At 32.4% G+C, this 13942-nt stretch overlaps 1 protein-coding gene and 1 long non-coding RNA gene across 2 annotated transcripts in view; one reads left to right on the top strand and one right to left on the bottom strand.

Annotated features, from left to right (window-relative positions):
- Nucleotides 1-3178: 3178 nt before the first annotated feature.
- On the bottom strand, nucleotides 3179-4637 carry LOC128164290 (uncharacterized). The gene is made up of 3 exons (XR_008240925.1): nucleotides 4342-4637; nucleotides 3651-3706; nucleotides 3179-3477 (listed from the first exon to the last, which is right to left on the bottom strand). It is a non-coding gene; the product is annotated as an uncharacterized LOC128164290 (long non-coding RNA).
- Nucleotides 4638-5027: 390 nt separating this feature from the next.
- Nucleotides 5028-13942, top strand: part of LOC128162360 (uncharacterized) — a 30908-nt gene continuing 21993 nt past the window's right edge. Inside the window, exon 1 of the mRNA XM_052825518.1 lies at nucleotides 5028-5090. The gene's annotated coding sequence lies outside the window, so the exon portion shown is untranslated. The remainder of the gene's footprint in view (nucleotides 5091-13942) is intronic.

Below are 13942 nucleotides of genomic sequence, written 5' to 3'. Positions count from 1 at the left end.
AATTTTTTAAAAAAGTATGTTTTATTATAATTAGGGAAATGTGTTTCACTCGTATACAAATGATGAACCCGTTAAGTTTGCTCAAAGAGTGTTTAAAGCAGAAAGAAGATCATTTATTTTTGAACTTTGAAATTTCTTCGATTTTTGTAACCATGATGAGTTATGATTCATTATATTACAAATGCATCACTACGTATTTTATAAGGAAATATACTGAATATACAATCACATGGTGATGTTAAATTAAAATTGCATATAAAAATATAGTTGCATATTGTGGTATTTATGGACTTATTGTACGTACGACCTTACTCAGACAGCGCGTGCACGGGTCTCTATCTCGCGGGCTCCCTGGTCGAGGACGGATGTGTCCCAGTGCTTGGCGAGGGCTAATGTGAAATCTTGTTGATGAACCCATGTTTTATGTGTATTTGTATGTTGTCTGCTTGGCAATACTATAATATGTACGAATTTAGTTACACAAAATATTTTTAATCTGATATTATTTGATATACGACTATTGGTACAGAAATTTAAATTAATGATACCTATATTAAAGAAAATGTCAGCTCGAGGCCTTTGTGGGCGTTTTGGCCTTTGATATGTATAATGAAGATTCTAAATTGTAGAAATCGTGACCCTCGGACCAAAACTGCAGCCCGAGGCGAGGTTCAAAGTTTAACATAGAACTACATATGAAAAATGTTTAAAAATTTTCTTCTCAAGAACTACTGCACAAAAAATGCCAATATATACGCAATAGGTTGTATATATAGTGAAGATTATAAATTGTAAAAATCGTGACCCCCGGACAAAAAGTGGGGCCCCAGGAGGGGTTTAAATTTTAACATATATAGGAAATGTTTTATAATCTTCTTCTCGAGAACTATAATGCGACTGTTTGGGATATGACTATGCATGCCATGCATCCTTAAATAATGTAGATTCTAATTTGTGAAAATCGTAACTCCCGGACAATTGATGGGGCACCAAGAGGGGTTCAAAATTTAAACATTTTAAAAAACATAAAGGAAACGGTTAAAAATGTTCTTCTCAAGAACTACAATGTTATAGTTTGTGGAATGTCTATGCATGCATCCTTGGCTTATGTAGATTCTTAATTGGTAAAATCGTGACACCAGGACCAATACTGGGGCCCCAAGAGGGGATCAAAGTTTATTATAGAAATATAAAGGTAACATGTTAAAAATTCTTCTTTTCGAGAACTACAATGCTTCAATTTGTGAAATTACTATCATGCATACAACCTTGGATAATGAAGGTTCGACAGTTTTAAAATAATGACCCCCGGACTAATACTTGGGACCCTTGATGGGTTTAAAGTTAAATGTAGAAGTATATATGTAAATTGTTTAAAAATGTTCTTCTCGAGAACTACAATGCATCAATTTGTCAGATAACTACATAATTATCCGCAAATAATGTAGATTCGAAATTATAAAAGCCGTGGCCCTCAATCCAAAACTGGGGACCCAAGAGGTGTTCAAAGTTTAGCATAGAAATATAGAGAGAAAATGTTGAAAAGTCTTTTTCTAGGGAACTATAATGCTTCAGCTTGTGAGATTACTTTGCAAGCATCCTTAAATAATGTAGATTCCAAATAATTAAAGCTTTCGCCCTGGACTAATATTGTGGCCCCAAGAGGGGTTCAAAGTTTAATATAGAACGATATATTGAAAATGTTTTTAAAAAAGTTTTCTCGAGAACTATAATGCTACAGTTTGTGAGATTACTATGCAAGGATCCTCAGATTGTGTAAACTCTAATGTAGTTGAACCAAGAGCTATCTTTCTTGATGTTCTGTACAGTCTGAGAGTCATTCCTCTTGGAAGTGGAACTATTCTATGTTCAGTTTTTCAGGCTGTGTACGTGCGGTCCCACCGCAGTGCTACACATTTTCATTCCTGTGTTACTATTTATGTTGTTCAAGCCAAACATACACCTCGGACCAATACTGGGGCCCCAGAAAGGGGTTCAATGTTTAAAACAGAAAAAGCATATGCTACGAAATGTAATGTTACAAGGAACTGCTGTTCAGGTTAGCGATGTGGCCCATGAGCCTCTTGTTTGTAGAAAAATTAGGTTTTGAATATCTGACAGAGATTTCGAAATATTTGGATTCAAAATGTAGGCGGGAAACGGGCGTTAGCGTTCGCAGTTCTTTGTGTGGAAGCATCCTCAGGTAGTGTAGATTCAAAGTTGTGAAAATCATGACCCCGGGGGTAGGGGCGGCCACAATGGGCGGTCGACGTTTAAAATAAGAATTTATAGAATAAATCTTTAAAAATCTTCCAAGAAACCAATCAGCCACTCAGCTATGTTAAGGGCGTCCATACAAAAATAGCGATATTTATCACATAAAATGTTAGCCTTTGAACAATCTTGATATTCTACTCCAAACATTTGTTAAACAAAGAGATATTTTATCGATTATACAAATCAAATAATTTGTTATCGGATGAGCAATTTTTGAGTCTCTTGGGAATACCCTGTCACGTGATACTGCTAAAAATAGATGAACCAGGACTAATACGAAAAAATGCAAAGTGCAAGGACATAACATAAACAAATATAGTTATTTCTGTTTCTAACTTGTAAAATGAACCTTCAAAATTTCGAAAAGTGCTGGGAGCTTAAAATATTCAAGTAAGAACAATTATTAAATTCAATGTAAACACTGTATGAACAGCAATTTACTGGGATTTCCCGCAATTAACGCTTATTTATATGAAATGCGTAGCGACTTCATACAGCTCCCAGCACTTTTTGATATAATAGGGATACAATGGTAAGACATGGAAATTTTCAATATATTTGATCAAGTGTATGCCCTTGCACTTCTGCATTTTATCTGACCCACTTCACTTTCAGCGTCATTTGCATGAAATTCAAACGCAACACTGACTAAGATCATGATTTTAATTTTCATTCTTAAAATAATTTAACGCTGTGAATTTCACTAAAATAATGTTAAAATGTTGTTTCTGTTCACACCAATCATCATTATAAAATTGTTGAAATTGGAAAAACATAACTTCATCAGTTGCCTTTATGGGGGGGGGGGGGGGGGGGTGGGGGTGTAAGTGTTGAGTTTGTAATTTACACATTTATGTTTCATAATAATTTATGGTACTGTGCTGACGAATAAGTTCTTTTAATGTATAATCAGGTTTACTTGTAATCATAATTGATATTTTAGTACTAATTAAAGAAAGCAAGAAGAAACAATATATCAATATTATCAAGAATTTATTTTGATAATCAACTTTACAAATACTATAGAGATTGCTTTTCTGTGACAAACTGTTCAACAAGACTAGTGTTTTCTGATTTTTAGTATTTTTCAGTCATAATGTGTAATTTATGGAAATTGAAAATTCTTCTTGCACACTACATGTTCTTCTCTTCTGTCTTTTTGATATTAGGAGGTAGTCCAGTTGATAAGAAAACCAATACCTGAAATGATGAATATATATCAATTTCAAATTTCATTTCAATAGATATCAATGCAAATTATTATAATAGGTTACATTAGTATCATTATCAATATGAATTAAAAAACAACAAACTATGCATGAAGTTGAAGTTAGTGAGTAAAAGAAATATTTATATACATTTGTAGTACCTACTTTTCATCAACATCCCAAGAAGTGTTTTCAGTGGACCATCTACTGCCTAAGTAACCCTGAAAATGAATAATGTGTCATAATTAGCATTGAGCTATTGTGTTAAAGATAACATGAAAATGAAACATTACTCTATTATTGGGCATATTAATGGCGGTTTCAATTTCAGTGATATTACAACAGGCATAATCAAATGTTTATTTTTTAAAATGTGTGGAAATTCAGTTTGAACACACTTTAATTTTGTCTTTAATAAAACTAATAAGATCTTCATAAAAGAAGGCTGAATAAAAAAACACATTTCGATTTACTTAAACAAATTACAATCTTGTCTATAATCATTCCAGATCCTCACAGTAATCTTTGTAGTGCTAGCACATACAGTGTTTGGCCATGGACTTTTTATTGTGTACTTTGAACATGGAGGAAATGCGATCTAATATTATCGCGATATGAGACCAGTAAAAAGCTACAATGAGCCTCAACGCTCTCTATGATCAAAACTAGCGAAACGCAGAACAATTACTTTGCCTGACTGAGTCACCAAACTGATGTTTGAAAACAATATTACATGAAAAACAAATGTAAACAAGTAAACAAAATCGAAGCCGAGGAATTTCACTTCGTTTCCGTTCCATCCAACAATATTAGGTAATATAAAACAATATCTAGGGGAAGTACAGATAAATCCTACCTTGTTCAGTTGAATCCTATGCCGATTTCTGTCCACACTGGTTGTAAACGAGTTAAATTCCGAGATATATCACTGAAGTCCACATGTTTATTCTGATCACAGCTGCAAGCGCCGGTGTGACGTAGTCAATCTCGATACGTCATCAGACGACTTAGGAATTTCATCATTTCGCGAGATATAAAGAATAGTTTATGATTTTATTTCAGTACACCTTTCTTGAACCATTCAAACCCAATAATTAATCATATTCATTTTGTTAGATGTTTGTTAATTACCGAAATACCCATATCTCGTAAAATCTCATGAATAAGGGGCGGGGCTTATGCAAATTTTTCTACATCACACGTGGTAGAATTCTTAGACCTTCCTTAACATAGCTGAGCAGGTGATTCTTTTTAATTGTGTAGACTTTGGCCCCTGGAGGATTCTTTGGCCTCACGAGGGATTCAGATTTTGATGTAATTTTTTTTTATATATAACTGTATTATGACTCGATTGAGCTGATTTTATCATACCTGTTGCCCATCATGTACATGTGAGCGATGTTGCCTATGGGCCTCTTGTTTTGTCAAAGAAGAAAAAGAATAACAGAAGACAATAAGCAGTGGGAAAAGATAATAATAAATAGAAGATATGCTTATCATAATATATCATGGACAATTTTTGTTTACTATACTTATAGTCGACTGAACATTCAGATACGCTCAGAAAGACTGATGAAAGAAATGTCCTCAATTGGGAACAAGCTGGTGAGATCTCATTTGTATTTCTTACTTCAATAGTACGATCATATACCTTAAATATTTTTTAAAAAATAGTCGTAAAATTTTGAAAATTCTATCTATTCAATTATACAAATATTAAATGATAGATTATCTTTGGAACTATACAAAAAGATACATATACCAGGGTATTATTTTAACTCGGAATAATTATTTAACATGGATTTTAAAGAATTAAAAAAATCGAACAAATTTGTCCCCTGAGATATTGGTATAGCTTAATAGGAAAAAAAATTAGCTAAGGTTTTCTTCATTCTAAGTCTAATGCACTATAGTAGCAGCAGAGACATATGTAACATTGTTATTTATGTCTCTGGTAGCACTAATCATTTTTAGCTCACCAGAGCTGAAAGCTCAAGTGAGCTATTCTGATCACATTTTGTCTGTCGCCCGTCTGTCCGTCCGTCTGTCCGTCCATCTGTCTGTAAACTTTTCACATTTTCAACATCTTCTCAAGAACCACTGGGCCAATTTCAACCAAACTTGGCCCAAAGCATCATTTGCCTAAGGGGATTCAAAGTTGTAAAATTTAAGGACCACGCCCTTTTGCAAAAGGAGATAATTAGGAATTTATGAATATTTTGGAAAAGTTTTCAAAAATCTTCTTCTCATGAACCATAAGACCAGAAAAACTGAAACCTGTGTGAAAGTATCCTCAGGTAGTGTAGATACAAAGTTGTGAAATCATAACCCCCAGGGGTAAGGTGGGGCCACAATGGGAGGGGGGGGGGGGTTGAAGTTTAACATATGACTATATAGAGTAAATCTTTAAAAATCTTCTTCTCAGAAACTAATCGGCCAGGAAAGCTGACACTTGTGTGGAAGCACCCTCAGGTAGTGTAGATTCAAAGTTGTGAAAATCATGACCCCCGGGGGTAGGGTAAGGCCACAATGGGGGATCGAAGTTTTACATAGGAATATACAGAGTAAATCTTTAATCGAAGTACTGAAGTACTGACGGGAGTTGATTTTATCGATTATTATTTATTTTAGTATCAACGATACGTTATTTTGCATGGCAAGTGGTTTTTACACATTTATGTATTTGAATTACGCACAATTTTATGATATAATTATAATTTCCGAAAAGAATTTCGATAAAACCAATATGAATCATGCCGTGTAATATTTAAAAATACTATTAATTCCATCAAGGTACGTATGAGTAATCGAAATATTTCTGAAAAATTGTATGGATTCAAGCAATATTGGACTCTAGTTTCGTTCAACTAGACGCTTGGCTGTCTCTGTTAATCTCCGACAAGCAAGAGAGATTCTCTGCTTGTCGAAAATTTACGGAAACCACCGATCGTCTGGTTAAACGAGACTATTGTAATCTCTAGCGTAGAAATTCATACCACTATAAAAAATATCTAAATTGTTCCTACCATTTAAAATCTGACTATTTTCATGGTTTTCATAAATAATTTTCCTTGAAAAACAGTGCTTCAGAATTCATTACAGCGAATTAATCGATTACTTTCGAGAACTAAGTCTTGTCAGCGGTGACGATTTGTGCTTAGGTCCAAACACTATTTCACTTTCGGTTTGCCAGCGTAACTGCATAGGAGAGTTAATTAAAATCAACTCCCAAAAATCTTTTTCTCATGACCCATAAGACCAGGAAAGCTGAAACTTGTTTGGAAGCAAGGTATAGCCTGTCCCAAGATATTTATGCAGCACATTTGGACGATTTTTAATAAAAATACACTTACCTGTGAAAGAAGTGCAATTGAAATAGTTGAAGGGGATATTTTCCGAGATAATTTTATTGACCCATTATCATCTTTCACTCGGAAAAATTCACAGGAACGAAAACAGATTCCTTACGGAAATTTATAATGGGGAATGAATACATCTTTTCTCCATTCGGAATACACTCGGAATACATCTCGCAATTTTTTAACGTTATCATCCGGGCTTGATGCAATACAAAATCTCCGTAGACATCACCTTTTTAGCTCACCTGAGCTGAAAGCTCAAGTGAACTATTCTGATCACATTTTGTCCGTCGTCTGTCTGTCCGTCCGTCTGTCTGTCCGTATGTAAACTTTTTACATTTTGAACTTCTTCTCTAAAACCGCTTATCCAATTTCAACCAAATTTGGCACAAAGCTTCCTTATGGGAGGGCAAATATAAATTGCAGAAATAAAAGTCCGATCTGTATTCAAAGCTGAGAAAACGTTGAAACTGTAGAAGAAGGGGTGCATTTTTAAAAATCTTCTTCTCAAGAACTACTGAGTCTAATTCAACGTAGTTTAGCATACATTATCTTTATGGGAAGGAAAATATAAATTGCAAAAATTAAGGAATAATTCTGTTTCAAATCTGAGTTATTACGAAAATAATGATAAAGGAAAGGCGTGTTTCAATCAGTTTAATAGCTTTGGGTTCGGCATCCGGTAAAATGGGTAGGCAATACTTGGTCTGAGCAAAACAAAAGATTGGCAGTTATTAATCTGCCAATCTTATTAAGAGGCTGTCCAAGCAAACATCAGGCGAATATATAAGAAAACGTCGCACATCGATTTTCACGAATTTTTTGTTTTCCCTCTGAAATAGTTTCTTTGTATTCTCTTTTAACCCACAATAATGATGATTTGCTTGAAAAAATAATTTAAGTGGTTATTCGGACGGGAAGATATATATTTCATTCTCTTATATAAATCATTGAAACCATGAACCAAACTGTGAGCTTTAAAATCCAATACATTGTTATTGGTGAGGGTTTGTATTTTTTATAAATGAGAAAAATATTTTGAATTTTTATTGATAAAATAAAATAAGTGGGAAAAGCTTGCGTTGAAAAATTGTAGACAAGTATATTTTGGTAATGTTTGATAATTTCAGTTACCTCCTTTGCCAAATGAATATTTGGAGGCTTAAAAACTTAATAAAAAAAAAAAGCAACAAATTTTCAACTATAAATAATTCATATAAAATCAACTTAATTGTTTTTGATAGACATAATTTTTTTTAACGCTGAAATATATTTTAAAAAAATATTCAGTGCGGGTATATTTTCAAAACCAGTGTAAACAAAGATGGCCGCCGCTAACGTCTGTGCACAGCATGCTGCCAGAGTTGATTGTTTTTCGGTGTTTTGGTGATGTTGTCTCGATCTCAAATTCCATTGGAAGTTAAATCAGGTCGCCAATAATAGTAAAACTGTTTCTATTAAGAAAGAGGATTTTCTATTCGTGTCCTCTTTTTTTCAGCGCAAAATGAAAAATGAACGCAATGCAATAACAGAAATGAACATAAATTTTATTCATTTTTGTTGTTGAACACAACATAAATTTGTAAACCCACCATCTTTTTCACACAAAAGCACATTTTACAGTACCTTTAAACCTTCATATTCCACAATAACTGTCAAAATATTGGTTACTCCACCAACTTATTTCATCGAATATCTCACTTACAAATAAACTTGGTGGGTCCACCAATGATAAAATATTGGCGGTTCTATTTTTTTAAACAACATCAAATATCTCATTCACACAGGGCCCTGGTGGTTCCACCAAAATTCAATTGTGAATTTGTCCGCATACAGTTTTGTATATCACTCAAAGATTTGGTGAACCCACCAACAAAGCAATGAGAGCAACACATGTTATCAAACATTTCAGTTTTAAAGAAACCTTAATTGGTGATTCCACCTAAATACAAACTTTCATTATCCAAATATTTGGTGGATCCACCAAAATGAATTCAACAAACAAATATAGAGTACAAAATTGGTGCATTCACCAAAAGTTTCTAAACATTCATCGATGGCACTAAATAAACAAAAACACTGCAACACATGTCAGTTTATATACAAAACAAGAAAGTTGGTGAAGCCACCAAAAACTTAAAGATTGACAAAATTCAAAATACCCCTACTTGGTGGATCCACCACATATCAAGTTATACGAATTATTAAAAAACAGATTACAAAGTTGGTGGATTCACCAAAGAAACCCCCTGCCGGTAACAATTAGTTTATTGCTGCTATTGAATACATAATTGGTGGGCCCACCAATATGAATGCTATGTTCAGTTTACATAAAAGATCAGAAAGTTGGTGAATCCACCAGAAAGATCAACATATCATCATAACTCATAATTGCCTTTTGCCATCAAAAAAAGAGAAAGACGTGTAGAAAGAAATTTCAAAGAATATTGAAATATCATGAAGTATTTTTGAATTACAGTAGTGAAACATTTTATTACTTGCTTTAAACAAAGGGTTTACTTGTAACTTTTTCATCATCCATGATCACGTTTTGTATTGTGTCTGCACGTATTTTCTCTTTTTCATGAAGAGTTGACTATATAGAAAACATTTGACATATTTCCTTCCTGTGCGAAAAAAATGTCTCTATCTATTTACAGCATTGTTTCTTACTGTTCTTATATAGCTTAGTTTTTTTCACAGATGATTTGTAGTAATCAATATGACAACTTATTGCCCATTTCCAATCAGTCAAGTGGATTAAACTTCTTTCTTCAAAAATGCCGTTAAAGGTAAATAGGAAAAGTTTTGGTATTCCTCTTATGCTACGAATTTTGCGACACTTAAACCATGTTTGTTTACCTCCTTTGGGTTTCTTGTAACATGTAGGAGAGTCATCCATCCTTATGTAGAACGTTTTCACTATCTAATCGTTGTTTGTAATCCTGTAGTGAAGTGGACGAGGAAATTTTCTTAATTCACACATACTTTTTTGCATCAGGGTGTTAATGTCATAATTAAATTAATAATCATGTTGACGTTAAGAAGTAGCTCAATGGGATCATCGAACGTTTCGGCATCATTTACTCCTCAGTTTTTTTAGCCTCGTTGCTGGATCATGCATTGACATCCTCATGTGCATAAGAAAATATGCACCTGAAAATACATAATTTTTTTTCAATCTTTTTAATTAGATCTTCGATAAAGGCAACAAATCTATGTTTCATATATCAAAAGTGATAATGCATTTCTATCCTTACTAATGAATACATTTGGCCAATAAAATAATGAAGTAACTGCTTACACCTTCAGTATTTTAAGTCGTGTTAGAAAATGTCCTTCAGCTATAATTTCATTTTTGCTTGATCAATACATGTAATTATTGTAAAATTAATTAAAGAAAACCTACTATCATTTTTGCAATAGTATAAATGGAAGTGAGGTAGTGGTTACGCTTTGGCGGATTCATGTCAGTGGGAGTTACCATAAAAATATATACTTGAAATAAAATAATATTGAATTATTTAGCGAGAACTTTTTACGTGCATTAACTAACAAAAAATCATAGAAGATAGTGTAGGGCGGGTTCATCAAGTTTCGGGCATATACATTGGATCGGACAACTTAGGTTCAAAATCTATCCCTAGGGGCCCGTTTCACAAAGCATGATTTTAACTAAGTTACATGTATATTTTGTGAAAAAAAAATTCTTAAGTCTTTTACTTATCCGTTTCACTATTCAAGTCTTGTCTTAGGAAATTCCTAAGCTATATCTTCACTTTAATACAGGTAAATCGATGTCTTATCAAACTTAACATGACGACTGTTTATGTTCTTCTGAAATGAATAATACGCAAATCAAAGCACATTAAAGTGGAACAAAAAATACAAGTTACACGCATCATTAAAACCTTTTTCACTTTACTAGTACTTCTAAACTAAAACTTTAGAAGTAAAAATATACATTATATATATATCGTCAATTAATTTCTCTGGTTTAGATTTCATATAGGTTTCATATAGATTTTTTTCCATGTAAATTGAAAATTTGATACAAAATATCAGTACACGTATATGTTTTTAGACATTACACTATTTACACTCAATGTACGCATTTTTTTTCTAGGTGAATAAGGGATTGCATTTTTATATTCACTTATAAAGTTTACAATCGTGTCATATTGAAAAGAATTTATAAATGATCGGTACTTATTTAGAATTAACAATATGATATGAAAGTGATTTACAATGTATCTTAATTAAGATAATTCAACTGTGCTACGCTAAGAAAGTTTTGTGAAACAGCTATTATAAACCTCAGTAAATTCCTAAGTTATAAATTAGGCATACCTAAGTTCTATCTAATGAATCATCTTTGGAAATCTTTGTGAAACGGGCACCCGGAGTGTGGGGGATTTTTTCTTCTTCTCGAAAACAGTCTTTTATCTGATACATTCAATTTGGGATGGTGATAAAACTCAATAGTGACATTTAACCTAAAGAACAAAATCTAGAAGAGAAACGTCCCACTAATCATCCCCTTTCCCTTCTGTAATCAATGTCCTAATGCATGTACAGCTGTATTTCTGCGATTATGGGTTCATATTCAATACAATAGATATCGCAAAAACGGTAATATTTCCAGCTGCATCATTAAACTGCATATTGAACAGTGGAAAGCCGGAAAAGTTTGTATTTTTTCCCGTCAGATGCAACAAAAAAAATCTAAGCAACATACATGTACATCAACTGAATACAATTATATATGATCAATTTCAGTTTAGGTTTTTAAGCATTGTCAACTCCTCAGAATATCACACTAGTTGCTACTTCATTTCATTTTTAAACCATAAGTCAAGGAAAAGAAATAAGGAAAGATTCGGACACAGTATAAAGTACAAAAAAATCTTGATGAACACACAAAGCCCCTTAATGTTTATCATCTAGTATATCAAATACGTATCATTTGTTAAACAGGATTTTATTTTACTACTTCCATCCCATAATTTACATATTAACTGCCTGTGAATTCATCTTACTATTTATAAAAGAAGTTGTTGTTAATTGAATAATTAAGATATTTTGGGTAAATCAATAAAATCTGAATTTCAATTCAGCTGCGGTCAGTTTGGATACAGATGACTTTAATAATCAGAATACATAGAGACTGTCAAGAATATTTTTTTCCTTAACTAACGCAAATCAGCAGAAACCTAATTAATATAGTTCAAACAGATTCTTTATCAGTTGTTATCAATTTTTCGATGAAAATCAAATCTTGAATAGGACACAATTTTATAATGTAAAAACTTTTACAAACAGCTGATCCATTAATTAAAATTTAGCGTTTAACTTTATACATCAAAATGTCGCAAAGTTTGATTCATAAAAAGCAATTTGAAATGAAATTTCATTGTTTTGTTTACACGTCATATTTATTTTCTGTTATAAAAAAACTAAGCTTGGGAAACAACGTTTTTATTTACATTAGGCCACACGACCTAAACGATCATATGAATAACTTTAGCCATGCTGTTAAAATGGAGATTTTTTCGAAGCTATATTTATACCTTATATCCCAACCGTTTTCGTATGACACAAAATTTGCAAAAAACGTGAAGAATTTGTAACTTCTTGTATTATCGTCAGCCATTTTCTACGATTTAAAAAAACTAGGCAGTAGCATTCAAATTTGAATAAAATTGTTGCGAAAAAGCGACTATTTGATTATCGCAAAAATGACAAGATATACATTATTGTCATGATTATCCCCCAGCACAAATTTCAACAATTAACAATCGTTATGAAGTTCAAGTTGGTCGTCTGCATAAATAATATTATTATTTTTCTAGTCCAGTTAATCTTAATTATTTCAATTTAAGTTTGTGACTTAAGTTAATATTAAGAAGTATCTAAATCAATGTTCAACTTGAATTTAGATAAAATATTGAGATAATGCGCAGTGTGTATCTCGGCTGATCTGGGCAAGGCACTTAAAATAACATGAATAAGAATAAGATAAAAGTCCGAAATTTGTTTGGATGACAAAAATTTCGACAGATTATTAATTTAGTTAATAGACCAGTAGTTATTTTAGGGATTTTTTTACTTACTTACTATAAGGACATTGTATACTACAAGTTCTAAAATATTTCTTTTATTGCAACTTTCATATAATTGGACATATGTTTTTTCATTTGTTTGATTTTCAACAGGGATTTGCCTTGTATATTTGGTATTTTTACAGACAAAAAAATGAATATCGCTGCTCACAAAACTTGATCTGTATGATGCATACAAAATCAGTACTCTGTTTTGCATCAGAGCTCTGGGAGATTGTAAATTCATGTTGTTCAATTCTAAATTTCATTAATACTTCAAGTGACCTTGAATTACTTAACATATGCATGTGATCATTATCTGTCATACATTATTGTAGAATATGGGATCCTCAGTGACGTTGAGTTTTATACATAAATGCAGTTTTTTTTGTATATAAACTTTACATAAATAACATTTTTCTGTATGGCAATACTATTTAAATGATAGAGAACAGTGGTAATACGTAAATAGAAAAAGCTATGTTCACTTAATCCATACAACGGTTTTGCCTTTATCCCAACTTCATGTTGTACATGTTTATATAAACAAGACACTTAATTTGTGGGGGACGGGGGGGGGGGGGGGGGGCATTTTAAAGTTTGATTTGAGATCCATGTTTTATAAATCAAAATATGAAAAACAAATTTTGCAAGTAATATTTGCAATTCATTTCTTTCATAAATATAGACAAAGCAATCTACCGTAAAAGACACCAACATCAAGACATGTGTTATAATCTTAGAGGCAAATATATCATTATAAATACCGGTATGCATCACATTAAACTAAATGTGTGCTCTTTTCGAATTTGCGAAAATGTTCTGAATTTTCATGTAGCCTGTACTAAACGTTTTTTTAGTTTATGAAAATCAAACCGTTCTACATGTACTTGTGTTTCTTTGACAGACCTTTGAAGACTACGACGAATTTATCTAGCTCGAAGTTCGGTAGCTTCATGTCCCAATATTGATGCAATATTGTGATTTTTTTAAGGAA

Source organism: Crassostrea angulata, chromosome 9, assembly GCF_025612915.1.
Source record: "Crassostrea angulata isolate pt1a10 chromosome 9, ASM2561291v2, whole genome shotgun sequence".
In the NCBI taxonomy this organism is placed as follows: domain Eukaryota; kingdom Metazoa; phylum Mollusca; class Bivalvia; order Ostreida; family Ostreidae; genus Magallana; species Magallana angulata.
Note: the sequence above shows the minus strand (reverse complement) of the source record. Positions and strands in the feature narration are given on the sequence as shown.